Source organism: Ambystoma mexicanum, chromosome 2p (assembly GCF_040938575.1).
Source record: "Ambystoma mexicanum isolate Mex_15411 chromosome 2p, UKY_AmexF1_1, whole genome shotgun sequence".
Taxonomy (NCBI): domain Eukaryota; kingdom Metazoa; phylum Chordata; class Amphibia; order Caudata; family Ambystomatidae; genus Ambystoma; species Ambystoma mexicanum.
In genome coordinates this window covers 1,438,799,757-1,438,817,079 of record NC_090923.1, presented here as the reverse complement: position 1 = coordinate 1,438,817,079, position 17,323 = coordinate 1,438,799,757, and positions in this window count along the sequence as shown.

Here is a 17,323-nt window from a genome sequence, read left to right as displayed (position 1 = left end):
GGCCGCTCAGGTCCCCCAAAAAGCATGCCTATCTGCATCCTCGCTCTGCTAAGGCTGTAGAAATGTTATCTGTAAAAATTCCCTTCCCTTTGCTGGATAAATGTGCCCCGTCCTGGTGGAACTTTTCCGGGTTGTTCTGCGACAAGCCATGCTTTATAAACTCGAGCCCCATACTCTTACAGTACCTTTCTACCGCCTTGTTGAGCTTTTTTCTTGCAGTTTCTATGGCATGCCTCCTGTGCACCCCGTACCAGACTCTGCGGGTGATTATCTCAGACATAAACATTTTGGTTTTCCACCAGCAGTGTGCTATGGCCCTTAGGGACTCGCACATGTTGCGCATCAGTTCTCCCCTATTGGTTTTGAAAAGGTCATTACCACCCAGGTGGATTACCAGGTACTCCGGAGGGTCCCTGAACCCGATCAGGTCCGATAACCGATCGTGAATGTCCTCCCAATGCATTCCTGGGAGGCCCCACCAGGATGTTATTGGGCCTCATTCCGAGTATGGCGGTAAGGGATACTGGTCACCGTTAACGAGACCGGTGCCGGTAATCCCTTACCGCCACATTCCGAGTTCCCTTTGCGCTCTCGTCCTTAACGCCTGCTTTTAGCAGGTGTTAGGGACGAGGGCGCAAAGGGGCTTTTTAGCCAATAACGGTGACCGTAAAGTACGGTCACCGTTATTTGCAATTTCCCCATTCCCATTGAGTCCTATGGGGGCTCATTTGGGAATGGGGAAGAGCCCTGGGGAATGGGAAATTACCGCCCTGGTCAACTCGGAATAGGGCGGTAATTTCCCATTCCACCAGGGCGTTGCCGGTACGGGTCCGGTGCCGACCAAGGCGCTACTACCGCCATTGGTTAGCGCCGGACTCGGAATGAGGCCCACTGTCTTTTTAAAAGGCAGACCCTCTTTGAAGTCTTCGATCCACCTGCCTGCCCGGGTCACAAATGAATGGCCGAATAGCCATACCGACTTGTAGGGGCTCGTATCTGCATGGATGGATGGGAGAGGAATCATATCAAATTTTCTCTTACATATCGCTTGAAGCATTGTGACCTCCACCCCCCTATTTTCTTTACGCCTTTCGCTCCCAGGCCTCCTGCCCATGCTGACGTGGCTGCCCCTATTCTGAAAGAGTGGGTCCCAAACTCTGCTGCATCCCACCCTGCTTTAGCTATAGTTTTCTTTAGCACTGCTTGGAACTGATATCTGCTGAGCGCCCTGCCGTCCCTGTGTATCAGTAGTTGTCCCCCGACTTCCGGCCGTACCTCGAGAAATTTCTGGGTGATGCACCTGGGACAATGCTCCCTTTCCTTAATGCAATCCAGCTCTATTGTTCTACCTTTCCCCATCTGGTCTGTTTTTGATTTCCTCAGTATTATCGACATGCCTTTGGACCCTATGCTGACGTAGCCTCTTGCTAGCCTGTCCCCTGCAACTGTGTTGCATGCTACCAGTTCGCCAATCCTAAAAGCCCCATAAATTGCTAGCGCAAACGCCGCCCTGAACAGCATTGTCTCATAACTATCTCTACATGTACTATGCAACAAATGTAACAGTTTAACCACTTTCCCAAAATTCAGGGGTCTCCTTCTGTCTGGTTTCTTTCCCTCCAATTTTGCCCAACCCTTCATTGCATATTTTATCCGTGGGCTAACTGTTGGGTCTGTCACCCCGGCCACCTTAGAGGTATATGCGACAGCGGCCAAATGCGCTGCTGCCCAGCTTTTCCTTTTCCCCTGTGCAAATGCTTTCTCCAGGAAGTCACACATTTTGAAGATTGTAATCTCCCCCACTTCTTGCAACCCAGTTTCCTTTAACACATTATTCACATGTTTCTTGTACTGCTTACCAGTTTTGTATGTTATAGCGTTCCTGGCCAATCTTTCTATCACTTGACCTTGCTCCTCCTCTTCTGAGTCAACCTTGTAGTTAACCGTTTTTCCTCCATTGCTTTTAATGGGACCCATGCCTTCTCTGGCGTGGGCGTCTTTATCCTTTTTGCATCCGGCCGCAGCTCTCTGAACTTGCCCCATTGGAAACGAGACAAGGCGTCAGCGACCACATTTGCTTCTCCGGCGATATGCCTCGCCCTTAAAACAACATTATTATTCAGACAACCCAATGTTATTGCCCTCATTAGCTCCGAGACCAGCGGGCATGATGCGCTTCCATTATTTATTACATGCACTACTGCCATGTTGTCTGACCACACATTTAGCTCTTTGCTATTTAGCTCTGCCTCCCATGCACACAGTGCTACCCAGATAGGAAACAGCTTCAGTAATGTGATATTACTCGTCCATGCTGCATCCTGCCATGCCTTTGGCCACTTTTCTGCGCACCATTCTGTACCCAATATTGCGCCAAAACCAAATACCCCGGCTGCATCTGTCAATAACACCCTCTTGTTCTCCTCGTTTATTGGTGAGCGCCAGATCACTGCTCCATTGAATGATTTAAGGAATCCACCCCATACCTCCAAATCTTTCTTGATTCCCCCACCAATTCTGACTCTGTGGTGCCCCTCCTTGGCCCCTCTTGTTCTCTGTTCAATCCTTCTTTGGAATATCCTGCCTTGCGGTATAACCCTACCAGCAAAGTTTAGTTTACCTGCTAGTGATTGCAATTCCTTCACAGTGGCCTTGTTTCTCCCTTTTAGGCTTTTGATTGTTCCCAGTAGGTCCGCCACTTTTTCCTCCGGGATCCTGCACACTCCCCTTTGTGAGTCTATTTCTATACCTAAAAATTGGATTCTTTGTGTTGGGCCCATTGTTTTTTCTTCCGCCAGCGGGAAGCCCCAGTCTTCTGTTAATGCCATGAATTTATTCAAGGTAGCCCTACACAGTTCGGAACCCTGTGGTCCCACAAATAAGAAATCGTCCAGGTAGTGGACTACTTGTGCCTCCTCCATCTCCTTTGTGAGTGCCCATTGTAAGAATGAACTCACTTTTTCAGAATATGCGCACGAGATGGCGCAACCCATTGGTAGGCATTTATCAACAAAATATTCGCCCTCCCAATGCATGCATAGCCACCTCTGTGATTCCCTATTGACTGGAAGCAGGTGAAATGCTGACTTTATACCGGCCTTCGCCATCCATGCCCCCTCCCCTGCCTTCCTGAACACCTGTACTGCTTCCTGAAAATCTGAATACGGCACTGACACTGCATCTTGTGGTGTGCCATCGTTCACTGATGCCCCTGGTGGGTATGATAGGTGGTGAATCAACCTGAATTCGCCTACCTCCTTCTTTGGGACCAGCCCCAATGGTGAGCATATGTACTCTAAAAATGGAGGGGATTTGTAGGGGCCCCCTATCCTCCCCAGTTCTACTTCTTTCTTGATTTTCTTGCCCACTAACTCTCTGTTCTCTAAAGCGGATTTCAGGTTTTTTGGGGTATTCTGGGACCCTTGCCCTTCAAATGGAATATCGAAACCCTCCTGGAAGCCTCTCCTGATCGTCTCTACAACTTCCTTGTCTGGAAAAACCTGTAGCCACCTCTCCATTCTTTCAATCTTAACTGGTGTGGCCCCTTTTTCATCGCTTTTCTTAACTCCATTTTTCCAGCACCCTGTGCATGCTGGTTGCTGCTCTGGTACATTTTGTGGTACTATGTTCGCCCCTACAATTTTCGCATCTGTGGCTGAATTTGCATTTCTTGCCCCAGCTACATGGTATCCCATTCTCAAAGTTTTGACATTGCGCTGCATCTGTCCTTGTTGACCCATTGCTCCCCCTACCATCCCCTTGTGCTGTAGGTAGTATGCTGTTCTGCCAACTTCTCTGTCAGCTGCATTGTCTGCTCCGAAAACTCTGATCCCTTGCTCTGTCATAATTGTTCTCGTATCTTCTGGTATTATATTTGTAATCGTTTCTGTAATCGTTTTGCCAATATTGCCTCCTTTGATAACCTCCCGCACTACTCTGTTCCCTGGCGTGCCATTTTTCTTTTAGCACATTGAATATGTACAGGTTGAAATTCTCCTCATCCCAACCTATGTCTGGGAAGCAATACATTTCTTTTCTAAATTTGTGGTCATATTCCTTCCATGCATCCCCCCCAAATGCTTTGTAAACTTTTAAGACTCTCTGCTGGTATGTTACCAGTGATAAACCGTCTTCTGGGTATTTTTGTAGTATGATAGTGGACATTATTTGGAAAGCCGCCGTCCAATTATCAAAATTCCTTGGTACTGGTGCCCTTTTTAGTAAGCCCTTCTCATCCTCCTTTATATCCTCTAATGATACATTCTGCCCTCTCTTTTGGACATCTAGTAACGAAAAGATATCTATAAATTCTTTTCTCCATATCTTTTCCTTCACTTTTTCATTAATGTACCATGCCTGTGCCCTCATAGAATGCCCTTGGGCGTCTTTTCCGACCGTGAGCCTGCCATATTTTGTCATAACTGTGGCTGGTTCTTGTACTGTTACATTTGTAGGCCCGGCCGGCGTCACCGGTAGGCTGGTGGTCGCCCCCTGGGGAATAGACCCTGGCGGAACCCCTTGTACCCCCCCTTGTGGAATGGGGACCCCGTTGTCTGCTGGACTTGGCCCACCTGTCCCCTAACCGTCACCTGCCCCATCTATCCTAGCCTTTCTCTGTTTATCTTTACATATTACCCCCTTCCATTTCACCCATGCCTGCAAGTGCTCCCTTTCTTCGTCCTCGCTACTATCCTCCTCAGATGTCACTACCAAGTGTTCAGCCCTGTGCTTGTTGTGCCTCTTCTCTTTCTCTTCCTGGGTTCTGGGCGACTTACCCTGAACCGTGATGCATTCTTTTAACATTTTAACAATTTTGTCCCCAATGTTATTATTAATTTTTCCTTTACCTTTTTTGTTGGCTTTCTTTTGCCTCTTCCTGGGCTCCTCCAACTGCTCCTGTGACCTTCCGGCCACCTCTCTTGCCCTCTTCTGGCCTTGCGGTAATGCTACATCCTCCTCAACGCTGCAGGACTCCTATAGCAGCAAAGGCGACATAGCCCTTGCCTTTTCCTCCTTCTGCATCAGCTCCAGCACCCACTGTGCGCGCTATTTTTTTTCTGCTTTTTTAGTCCATGCGCTAAATTCTTGCGCTCTTCTTGCCCTTTCTTCAGCCATTGCTCTCAAAATTCGTATTGTTCGCCTTGCTTGAGGCTTGTGATCCTCTGAACGCGCAAAAATTATTTTCTGTGCGTTCCGGCTGCTGTGGCTGCTCTATGTGCCGCTACTGGTCCCCCTGTGTTGTTCGGTGTGCTTTGTGGTTTACCACGTAATAATGTTGCTTGCCCAGGAGTTTCAGGACATTGGATTAGAACTCAGGTCACCAGCGTACCAAACCCAATGAACTTATCGTTTGTGCCACTGGTTGCTGGTAGTATTTTCAGCCCAAGCGCACAGTTTGTTCTGTTTCCGTCCTGATTGTACACTTGGACTTGCTCCGTGTGCCTGTACCTTTAAGAAAATTCCCAGCGCGTCCGCTCCCTCCGATTGCGTGTGCCTGAACCGGCCACGCACCCTTGTTATCGCGCCTTCCTTTCTTCACCCGACTTTTGCGGGCTTTGTCCGGCGCCTTCCCCTGCCCTGCCGGGCCTCTTCACGGCGTTGCTCCTTCGAAGACGATGGACTCCTCTAGCCTGCGCGCCCGCTGCTCCAGACTTCCTCGCTGCGGCTGCTCTTCGGCTGCGACCGCCGGCTCCCTCTACGGTGGACGTTCCTCCCGAGCTCCAGACTTCCTCGCTGCAGCTGCTCTTCTGCTGCGACCGCCGGCTCCCTCTACGTGGACGTTCCTCCCCAGCCCGTCCTGTGGCTGCTTCCTTTTGGCGCCCGCGGCTCCTGCAATCTCTCCACACGGCCCCGACGCTGACGGTAGGTCTGCTCCAGCAACTTCCCGCCGCTCAAAAATGCTGTGTGTTAATTTGGGAAACAAAGTCACGAAAAGCCTGCAGAGGCAAAACGTTTCCTTCTCCCCCTTTTCCAGGCCCTGGGAGCTTACCCGAGTGAGGTGAGCTCCTTACCTGGTTGTGCCTAACCTGCTTTTCTTTGGGGTAATTATACCCTCCTGGCCCTTTGTTGTACCTCTGGGGGGCCGGACTTCCTCCTGCCCCCCTGTTGTTTTTCCTCACACCTTTCCCCCAGTGTTGTGTCCCCTTTGTTCCTGCCGCGGGTGGGGGCGCCTGCCTGGCTGCCCCTCCCCTTGCATTTCACGCCGTTTGTTTCCCCCACCCCGCGCCTAACCCCCCAGGCCCTCTATCGTGCCGTACTTTGTACCGCACGGGGCCTGGGGCATTCTTCATGCATTGCTAAAATGGCGCTCTCGCCAGTTCATGCCTGGCTGCCCCGCCACCCTCACTCACTACCCTCTGAATCAAGCAATGTCTAAAGACCCTGACCATGGGTCGCTGCTTTTCATACAATGCTTGATACCCTGCGTCACAGCACCAGTGTTCTTATTAGCCATGCTATTGCCAAACAGTGTATTCATCTCTGAAGGACAGGAAACGGAAATGGCCTTCTGACTTGCAGTGGAAAAGGAGAACTATCTGCGCTGCAAGGGAACATATGTCTGCACATGTTGATGACCAGTGACAAGTCATATATTTACAGTGATTTATGTAGGGGGAGAAGTGCCTCACAAAGTGTGTCTAGCCGCACCCCTCACCTCAAGGGGTAAGGGCGAGGGCGGTGATCGCATGCAGCAAGGCAGCCCTCAACCAGCACGGGGCCACCAATGGAGGATTAGATGCTGAGGGCAGGCCCGGCAAACACCAGCTCTGCCTAATGGCCAGTCCGCCTCCACCCCCCATTAGTGAGCCTGCAGCGCGCAGGCATAATCGTTTTACTTTCAGAGCAAGCATTAGAAATCAATGTGACTAATCCCATTAGTTGGAAAGGGGGGGATTTCCCGCAGATGTGTACAGAGCTTAGCGGCTCTATACCCGGATCCATCGCTGCGCAGCGGCGGGCTGTCTTTAAGAGGAGCTCTCTGCTGGGGGGCGCCTGTTTGCCCCCCATGTTTCCCCCTTGCTCCCTGTGTATTGCTGCCTGTGCTACTGTTTGGCGAGGGCCTGTGGTGGCAGGCTTTCCCTCAGCAAACGCTGATTTATGATGGCGTCTCCTTCACCCTGACTGCCGGAGATGAATTGAGTCCCTGTAATGAATGAAGACCATTAAAGTGAATGGGGCCTCGCTGGGGGTGGGGTGAAGAAGGAGGGGGTGGGGTAGGACCAGGAGGCTGCTGGCAGATCCGCGCCAGACGCCTTCAGGAATATGTGTCATTGTTAAGACGACATACTATTATGACAAATGCATTATGAAGAATGATCAATAATGAAAAACCCTTCGCCGCCACTGGCAAACTCGACAAAACGTTTTAAAAACGCATAGTTTTCATTTCCCCAAGTTTGAGCTCTTTCTTTAAGAAAATTGTATCACCTTGCACTATAGTTACAATTTTTTAAGTTATTTTCTTTAAAAACTGTGAATTTGGCAATGCATCAGCCTACTTTTATTGGAATAAATCATTATGGCATACGCGCCGTTCACCATTCTTTTAAATTGCATTATTCATAATAGTAATATTAATATTGATGATCATATTTTTAATAGTAATATGTGCGAGAACAAATAAGGTACTAAATACTAAACTCCTTTTCTTAATACTTTTGATTGTTATTAATTTAAAACACTGTGGAGTTGACGCACTCGCAAGAAGTCGCGCCCGACCTCTCACGAGAAGACAGCGAACCGGCGAGAGGCGGGACTGCCCGCGAAGCGCCATTCGGAGCGGCAAAGGGTGCTACGGCAGCCCCGGCGCTCCTCCTGAGTTCAGCTTAACGTCAACTGCAGCTGCAGAGCTCCACATCCTGCACCATGCCATATAGCTGATCGGTCACCAGCATAAGGACAGTAAGAGCCAGTATCTGTAAATATGCAAGTTGGAAATAAAGCCTTCACCTGTTACAAGTAACCTGTGTGTGTATGATCATTGACTGGTCCAATACATAATTGGCGATGAGGATTCACGGACCGCCCACGACCTTCAGAATGAAGGGAGTGATGGCATCCCCACCGTTCTTACAGGCCCCAGATAGACCAGTCATTCCATGGCTTCAGTGGGAGCCCCTGATTCAGACGTATTTGGGGGCGGTTGGCAGGACTGATTACCCTCCGGCATGGAAGATGGCCATGCTGCTCAACGCACTAGGGGTCAATGGCTAGGGGACTTTTGCAGGTTTGTATCCCGAAGCAGTGGAAGTGGATGATGATGACGCGTATAAAGAAGCAGTAAGGAAGAATCAGGTTCTATAGCAGAAAACAGGAGCCATCAGAACCGGTTGATGACTATGTGGTCAAGTTAAGAGAATTGGCGGTGATGTGTGCATTTGGCAGCACGTAAGAAGACATGATTTGCGGCATGCTCATCGTGCACACCAACAATCGCAAGGTCCAAGACAAATTCATCCTTGAAAAGGAGCTTCAAGTAGATAAAACAATCCAGATTGTGAGAGCGGTGGAGGAGACATCCTGCAGACGAAAGGAGTGGGCAGGTAGTGTCTCAGTACCCGAGGTGCAGGTGCTACTCTACAAAGGAAGGAGAGATTGATGGCAAGGACGATATCACAGGAAGATGGGAGCCACTTAAGTGCCATATGTGCACCAGCAGCACTCATTTGGGAAATAGCAGAGATTGTCCAGCAAGAAACAGGGAATGCTCCAAATGCAGAAGGTTTGGCCATTTTGCCTTGGTTTGCACGTGGAGAGGGAAGATAGCAGTGACTGTGGTGCAGAGTGATGAGGTCAGGGATGAGGCCACATCTGAAGAAGAGGGATGTCCCACGGTCATTATGCAAAAAACAAGGGGGGGGTCATGAGAGTCCCTCTGCCGGACATTAGTCCCGGTTACGAGAGACTTACCCAGAGTCTTAAGATCACTATCTTTCTCAGAGGAGAAATATCTAAAACATATCAGTCTTTGTCCTGCCCTAGGGCACTCCAGCCCCGAAATGCAAAGCAATTCTCCTTTGAACAAGAGTACCAAGAGCAGCCCCAGACGCGTGTTTCGATCTGGTTGGATCTCATCAGTAGGGTGGAGCTGTGCCTCTCTAAGAATAGTGAGCAAGGGGTCCATGACTGGATTGCCCTAGTAATTTAGGGTGAGACCCAAAGTTACTTAAATATGCAAAATAACAAGGGGGCTCCTGGGAGTCCCTCTGCCGCACATTAGTCCCAGTTACGAGAGACTTACCCAGCATCTTTAGCTCACTATCTTTCACAGAGGAGAAGTATCTAAAACATATCAGTCTTTGTCCTGCACTAGGGCAGTCCAGCACCGAAATACGAAGCAATTCTCCTTTGAACAAGAGTACCGACAGCACTCCAGACAGAAGAGTTGGGGGAACTAAAGGACTTTTTCCAGCTCATTTGCTTCAAGGAAAATGCATACCCAGTAGTACACAAAGTGAGGACGGTACCTCATCACTTGAGGGGTCGTTTGAAGGAAGAGCACTATGCCATGTTACAGAATGGAATAATCCAAAGCATAGAGGGTTCAGAATGGAAGTCTCCGGTAATTTTAGATGCCAAGAGAAAATGGCAAACCTAGAGTATGCGCTGATTTAAGAGATTTAAACAGAAGCATTTGGGTGGACAGGCATCCACTACCCACCATATTGGGAGTGTTGAGCACCTTGTGGGAAGCAACATTTTTCAGAGTAATGGACATGTCAGCTGCATGTTACCATGTGCCGCTGTCACATGAAAGTCAACGTTTAACTTCATTCATAACACCTGAAGGGGCATTGAAATTTTGCTGGATGTCTTTTGGGCTGGTATCAGCTGCAACCAGGTTCCAAGGAGTGACAGAGAAGGTAAGGGAAGGATTGACAGACATTGGGCCTCATTACGAGTGGGGCGCAAAGGGATACTGGGCACCTGTAAGGACACCGGTGTCGGTAATCCCTTTGCGCCCTATTCCGAGTTCCCTTAGCGGGTCCCTTCCTTAACGCCTAGTTTTACAAGGCGTTAAGGACGGGACCTGTTAAGGGACTTTAGAGCTAATAATGGTACCGCAATTTGCAGTACCATTATTAGCGCCTTCCGCCTTCCCGTTGAGCCCTATGGGGGCTCAAATGGGAATGGGGAATCGCTTTTTCAATGGGGACTTACCTGTCCCGCAAAGGTTGAATAGACCGGTAAGTCCCCATTGAACCAGGGCGGACTCGGTACCGGTATTGGAGGTAGTCATGGCGCTAATGGCGCCATGATTACCTCCATACTTGAATGAGGCCCATTGTGGTGTTTCATCATGATGTGCTGGTGTTTGTAGCCTCTAAGGAAGAGCATGACCAAGCACTGAGGAATGTGTTAGAAAGACTTAAATTAGCTGGATTAACTGTACAAAGGAGCAAGAGCAAAATGCGTATAGAAAAGGTTGAGTACCTTTGCCACAGATTGGCTGTGAAGTGAATTAGTCCCAAATAAGTCTAGTTGCTTCCATCAAGAAGGCACCTGCACCTGAAGACAAAGAACAGTTGCAGTAAATCCTACGTTTAGCAGAGTGCATCACAGGTTTGTGAGGGATTTTGCAATCCAATCCACACTGTTGAGGGTGCTCTTAAAAAGGGGCCGAGATTTGGGGGGTCAAGTCAATGTGAGAAGGCATTTGGGCAGATAAAGGAAGACATAGTGAATGCACCGTCCTTGGGGAATTTTCAGTCTAGAGGGCGCACTACATTGACGGTTGATGCAAGTGGATTGGGATTAGGAACCACATTGTCCGAACATACAAAAGTAAAAGGAGAGCATGTGGTGGCTTTTGCTTTGAGGCCATTAAGGGGGGCAGAGTTGAACTACTCAGTTTTGGAGATGGAGGCACTAGCTGTATTTCAAGTTTTATTTGTGAGGACACAATTTCATTGTAAGGTTGGACCATAGGCGTCTTATGCACATTTTTTCTAGCGTAGTGTGGAGACATGCATCGCCTAGGATTTCCAGATGGCTACTGGGATTACATTCATATGATTTACAAGCGGTATACTTACCGGATAGGAAGACTGCTTCTGCGGATTGTATTCTGCATCTTGCTATAGATACAGGAACACATGGTGATGAAGTGTTGACTGATGAGCTGATAGTGATGCGTTTAAATGAAGAGGCTGTCAGTTGCCAAGAGTGGAAATTGGCTGAGGAAAATGATGAAATTATGCATGGTGTCAAAGAGTGGATGTTCATAGGATGGCCTGACACATTAACCCTGAGTAGAGAGTTTGAGAACAAGTTTGAATTGAAGGATGATTTGGCCATCATTGAAGGGAAACTGAGGAGGGGTGCCAAGATTATACCTCCATGAAGCTTGAAGAGGAGGTTGGTGGAGTTAGCTATAAGTGGTACTAAGATAAGATTGCGACAGAGTTATTGGTGGCCCAATATGGATGCGAGTCTAGAAAGGCGATTTAGGGAGTTTATAGCATGTGCACACAGCAATAAGAGCAAAATAGTTAGGGAGACACCTTTGCCACCTGTAGAAGGTCTGTCACAACCAGGGACTAAGGTGGTGGAAGATGTGATGGGGCCCATCCAAGCAATAGGATGGGTGTGTAAGTAGCTTATCATTCTAAGTGGATAGAAGGGAAAGGTGCAGCAGAGGCAACTACAGTTGAGATGTTAAGATTTTTGGAAGAAGTGGATTTCCTAAGGAAATAATAACTGAAAATGGAGTTAAGTTTTGTTCAGAATTAATGAGGACATTTTTAGCGAGCTATACTATTAAGCATATGCGCAAAGCGTTATATCACCCCAGGGCCAACGGGTTGGTGAAGCGTATGAATCTCAAAGGGGGATGCAGTTAGCTATGAGGGCCAGGGTACCACGGAGGCAAGTGCTTAAGCACATGATTTCGGGTTATTGTACCACTTCCCATTCACTCACCAAAGTGTCACCTTTTGTGGTTCATAGGGCCGCAAACTGGGCACCAGGTTGTGCCCGGGGTGGTTGGCAGTTGCTGTACCAGTAGGCGGCAAGGGATCATTTGTGTAATAAAGGAAGGGCAAGATTCATACAAACAAGGGTTTAATATTAAGAAGAAAACAAAACAGAGAGACTGGGCAGCGGGAGATTATGTGCTGATATTGAATACCAGAATGGGTCACAAATGCCAAGGAGATAAATATTTGGGACCCAAGAAAATGCAATGGTGTGGTGATTATGGAAGATGGCGAAGTGTGGTGCATGGGAAGACCAGCACCTTGGAAGGATGGGGAAGAAGGGAGTTCACCAAGAATTTCACAAGATAATGTGAGTGACAGCGATGGAGGTCAAGGCACTAATAAGTGTGATGAGGGTGTGAGGCGAATGAGCATTAGGATGAGGTGTCAACCAAAAAAGCAATGGGATTATATTAATACTTCAATGAGAGCCTCACAGAACTGTTAGGTTGTTTTAAAAATATAACTATTAGCTTATATCAAATTAAGTATTGTAACTTTCTGTGTGGCTCACATATACAGCAAATTAACAAGGGGGGTCCTGGGAGTCCCTCTGCCAGACATTAGTCCTGGTTACGAGAGACTTACCCAGAGTCTTTAGCTCACTATCTTTCACAGAGAAGAAATATCCCAAACATATCAGTCTTTGTCCTGCCCTTAGAGAAGCACAGCTCCTCCCTACTGATGAGGTCCAACCAGACTGAAACAAGTGTCTGGAGATGCTGTTGGTACTCTTGTTCAGAGGAGAATTGCCTAGCATTTCGGTGCTGGATTGCCCCAGGGCAGGACAAAGACTGATATGTTTGGGATATTTCTTCTCTGTGAAAGATAGTGAGCTAAAGACTCTGGGTAAGTCTCTCGTAACCAGGACTAATGTCTGGCAGAGGGACTCGCAGGACACCCCTTGTCAATTCACATATACAGCTACAGTATTATTTTAATCAAACGCTGGTTTTGGTATTAAATGTTGAGAATCATAGGATGTAAGTTAGTTGTGATGGGAGCCAGAGGAAGTTACCAATTACGAACTAGTTGATCTGCCAATTTGCTGGGTGCACGGTTGTAACCACACTGTCCCGACAGACCTTTAAGTTAAGCACGGTTTAAAAGAATTGTGTGAGGAGCGTGATATGTTGTGATGTCATCGGTTCCAGGTAGAATGTGGAATGCGGAATCCTGGAACTGGTGACAGTTGATAATGTGAAGGAGAATTGTGGGGAAGATATAGTGGGCGTGTCCTGATGCCTGCATGCGAATACATAACCACGTACCCACATGTGGTGTGCCAATAAGTCACCATCTCTTCATGACAGGGTCAGATTGCTCATGACACACTCATAATGCATATACACCCTCACTCCGCACATGTACCTACCATCGCGCTGCACATACAGTCTCACATTGCACATACCACCATGAAATTCACACACATATACTCATTTTTAAAGCTACTAGCTTTGCCAGGCTTGTTTTTCATTCGTTATGTTATTTTTGTAATTGTATGTATTTTTGAAGTCACATCAGAGTTTTAGGGGGAATGTGGGAAAGGGTAAAGGCCCAGGAGAAATCCTTTGTGTGCAGAAATGTTAGCGCAAGTAGCATGCTAGTGCAGACCAGAAGGATTGAAATCAATGCGCATGCGCTTCACACTCACACTGAACACCTGAGCAAAAAGCAGCCCAGGGTGACAGCCAGGCCAGATGCAGAGGATGGGCAGTTGCCTGAAAAAAACATGTCTCTTACTGCCACGCAGCGAGGAGGGAGGGGAGTTGGTTTGAGGAGGAAGGTGCGATTCTCTCACTACTAAAATGGCTTCGGCCCTATTGGAGTAAGCCAATGACGCTCCTATCCAAAATAACTATGGACTAATACAAAACCTGGGTAATAGGTAACCTGCAGTACATAGTGGAACTGAAGCTCTGGACTTGAAAGCTACGCATCAGTTGGTTGTGACCGGAAGCTCTGGCACCTGCAAGAGGAAGCACAGCAAACGCCCTTTCCTTGCCTCAGGATATGGCTCCGTTCTTCTTAAGCAGAGCGGGCTCGCTTCACGCGGTCAATAAACAGCAGAATTGTGTTTGCAGCACATGTAAAGACTGCGGAGATTGGGAACAGGGAGTTGGCTTGCTTCTGATTTACCATCCAGATTAGGGCACTCTGAAAAAGTTACAGTTGGGGAACCACACTGGAAATCTGAACAATGTATACTATGCTTCTGTACATATATTTCTTTTCACGCCTTCAGCTTACTGTATCGTTCATGCATTCTTAGAAATAAAATGCTAGAACTTTGATTGAACTCTGCACTTCAGTGATTAGTCTGATGAAGCTAGCCGACACTTTTTGCTTCATAGCTTACTCACTTTTTTCTTTGACATTCGGACAGAGGCATTGCAAGGTGTGGGTTGTGGGGGTTGGGGAGTCTATAGCCCTGGATCTTTTGGTTATAGCCCCAGATAGAAGCTCAGGGGCTACAACAAAAAGGCTAGTGAGCCCCGAGTCCTGACAGTCCCGAAATTAGTGTAGCCCTAGATCTTTTACAGACCTAGCAACACCCCTGGATTTGAACAATGGAATAACCCCCAGAACCTCAGCTACGAAGCAATACAGAGACCGCCATTGAAATGCTATGGGGTGGTTCATAGTGTCACATGTATGTAATCTTGTCAATAGGGGCGTAAAGGAAGAACTGCACTAAGCAACAACATGTATTTTGTCACTCCACTTCTGCCGTGGAGTCTCCAGCAGGTACGGTGGTTTGTTTACAACCTTATCGCATGCAAGAGGTCTGGTGTCAGACTGCCCATTCAGAAGAGTGCAAAAGATGTTGGGATCGGGTGTAACTGAAGCTACGCGCAGCCATGGTCACCTTCCATCATGCTGGTAGGAAAACCAGATGGGTTCTGACGATTCTGTATCAACTTCTGAAAAGTCAAGGAAATGGCAAAGTTTAGGACCTGCCCAATGTCTTGAGTAGGAGTGATGACGATTGGCCCAGACCGATTTATCTCTACAATGGACCTTACTAAAGGATATTGGCAGATACTGCTGTCTCTAACGGGTTGAGAAAAGATGGTCTTTTCAAGACCAAAGGGCCTGTTGCAGTTCACAATCAGAACTTAACAGGGCTCTTGCTACCTTCCTGTAAGTCATGGAATGCATTGTGCATTCCCTTAGAGCCTGCAGTAGCGGGAACTTAAATGAAATTGTCATCTGGAGCCAGTCCTGTGCTGACCACTGTCAAGTACCTTGGCTTCAATGTAGGCAAAGGTATAGTGCAACCAGGGGAGGCAAAAACGGAAGCAGTTAACAAATATGTTGATAATATCATTTGGGGCAAGACCACTTTAAACATTTAAACATTTCCTAAGCATTAAAACTGGCGCAAAGTGCATTTGCTCCTTTTTCTTGTAGCACCAGTGAAAATGTGTGATAATCAGGCCCTTTGTGGTTGCATACAGAAGCGTCTGTCCCTACAGTGTCAGGGCACCATTTGCCCGCGTGATGCCGCAACATTCTATGTGATTGGACGGAATTGCTTGCAACTCAACATTGGTTAAATAAAGAAAAATTATTTGGAAAAAAATGATACTGTACTGAAATGAGTGGAAACTTGGGAAACCCTGAAAGCAAAAAAACACAATACAAAGGAAGGAAGGAAGGATTAAACAGGAAACCGTAAGGTGCTGTGACCATATCTATGCAAAAACCCTCCTACACACAACCTGCTCACTGGTTCACCATGTTCCCTTTCCTTCACCCACATCACTCACACACCCTGCAAAGCCTATAGATATGGTATCTGTCTTCCTCTCTATTCTCTCTACTGACCTCGCCCGGTCCTCCTCACACACGCCCTTTCTATCCAACTCTTCTTCTCAGTCTTTCGTTCTCTGCTCCTTCTTCCCTTTTAGCTCCTCTTTTCAACCCATTCTCCTGAGTTATTTCCTTCACCTCCTCCTATCACAATCTTCCCCTTTGCTCTTCCTTTCACCAACTCTTCTACTCCTTCTTTAACCATCTCCTCCTCTGCCCCCTGTCAACACCACCTCTTCTCCTTCATGCACAGCCTCTTCCTCTGCTACCTCCTCAACTCTCCCTTTCACCATCTCGTCAGATGTTAATGTCTACTCCTCCTATCAATTCCAATCTCCTCTCTGCTTCCAGCTTCTCTTTTCATCAGCAGTCTCCAAACTAGCACTGTCTCCTCCAAATGCTGACACCACACCTTTGAGATTTAACCCCTTTACACTTTTCTAGGACTGTCAACTGGTAACCGAATCGGGGCATCTTGCAGCTGGGCTATTAATTACATTTTAGCTTGACTGAGGATATGTGGGGGTGGGCTTGTACATTTCCCAGTCGTGCAGAGGTCCAAGGACTTCATGGAGGCGTTTCTCTGGACTCTAGATATTAAACATGGGTGCCATCATTTTGAATTCTCTCTCTAGCAGTGTTCCTAAGTGGAGTAGTTTTGTCACTTTGGATCTCTTTCTCAGGTTTGCGCAGCGCACAGAACTCTCGGCCTGCGCGCCTGGCCGCGGCAGACTCAAGGAGTGGGTGGAGGTCTATTTGGGCTCGCAGGACCTATTTTCTACTGGCGGGTTGGAGATATGTGACTTGGGTGGGGAATTATTTTGCTGAATGGGGCCACATACTGTGTTTGGTAACTTGCACTTCAAAATGGGAAGGTGGATAGTTTTAAGCGAACACATCTCCAGGCCTCTTACAGAGCCCAGAGCCTTGTTGTGACACATTTGGCGAGCCCCCTGCTCCTTGGCCCAGGTGTTGTGTACACCACTCCTGGGTCCTGCATTACAGAGAGGCTGGTGGTACACAGCCCCCAAGATATATATCATACCCAATGGGTCATGCAGGGGACATCATTGCAACCCCAAACAACTCAATGGCATCCGCCTTCACAACTCCCCACTTCCACAACATGGCCAACAAACCCTCGCCAGTCCAGGGGTGGACTGGGAACTAAAAGAGACCATGGAAATCATATTCAAAGTTGACCCTATATTCCAAATGTTAAGCAAGCCCAACCCTTTTCCTATGAGAAAATGTGAAAATAACACACAAAAGAGGCTTTGGTGCAGAGACCTACCAGGAAATCTCCAGAGTTCTCTATAGCCACTCCCTCTGATTCTCTGTACTTGCTTCATCCACTGCATGTTTCAAGCTCAGTACGTGAAGTCCAGAAAATCTGTAAATGGTGCTGTTATTTCATGTTTCTATGTTTACGATATTAATAAAGTTTATTTTTGTTCAGTAAAAAGCCTTCTTGACTTGACGCCACAAGGGATCCCGATTGAACATTTACAAAAGCAGTTATACAAATT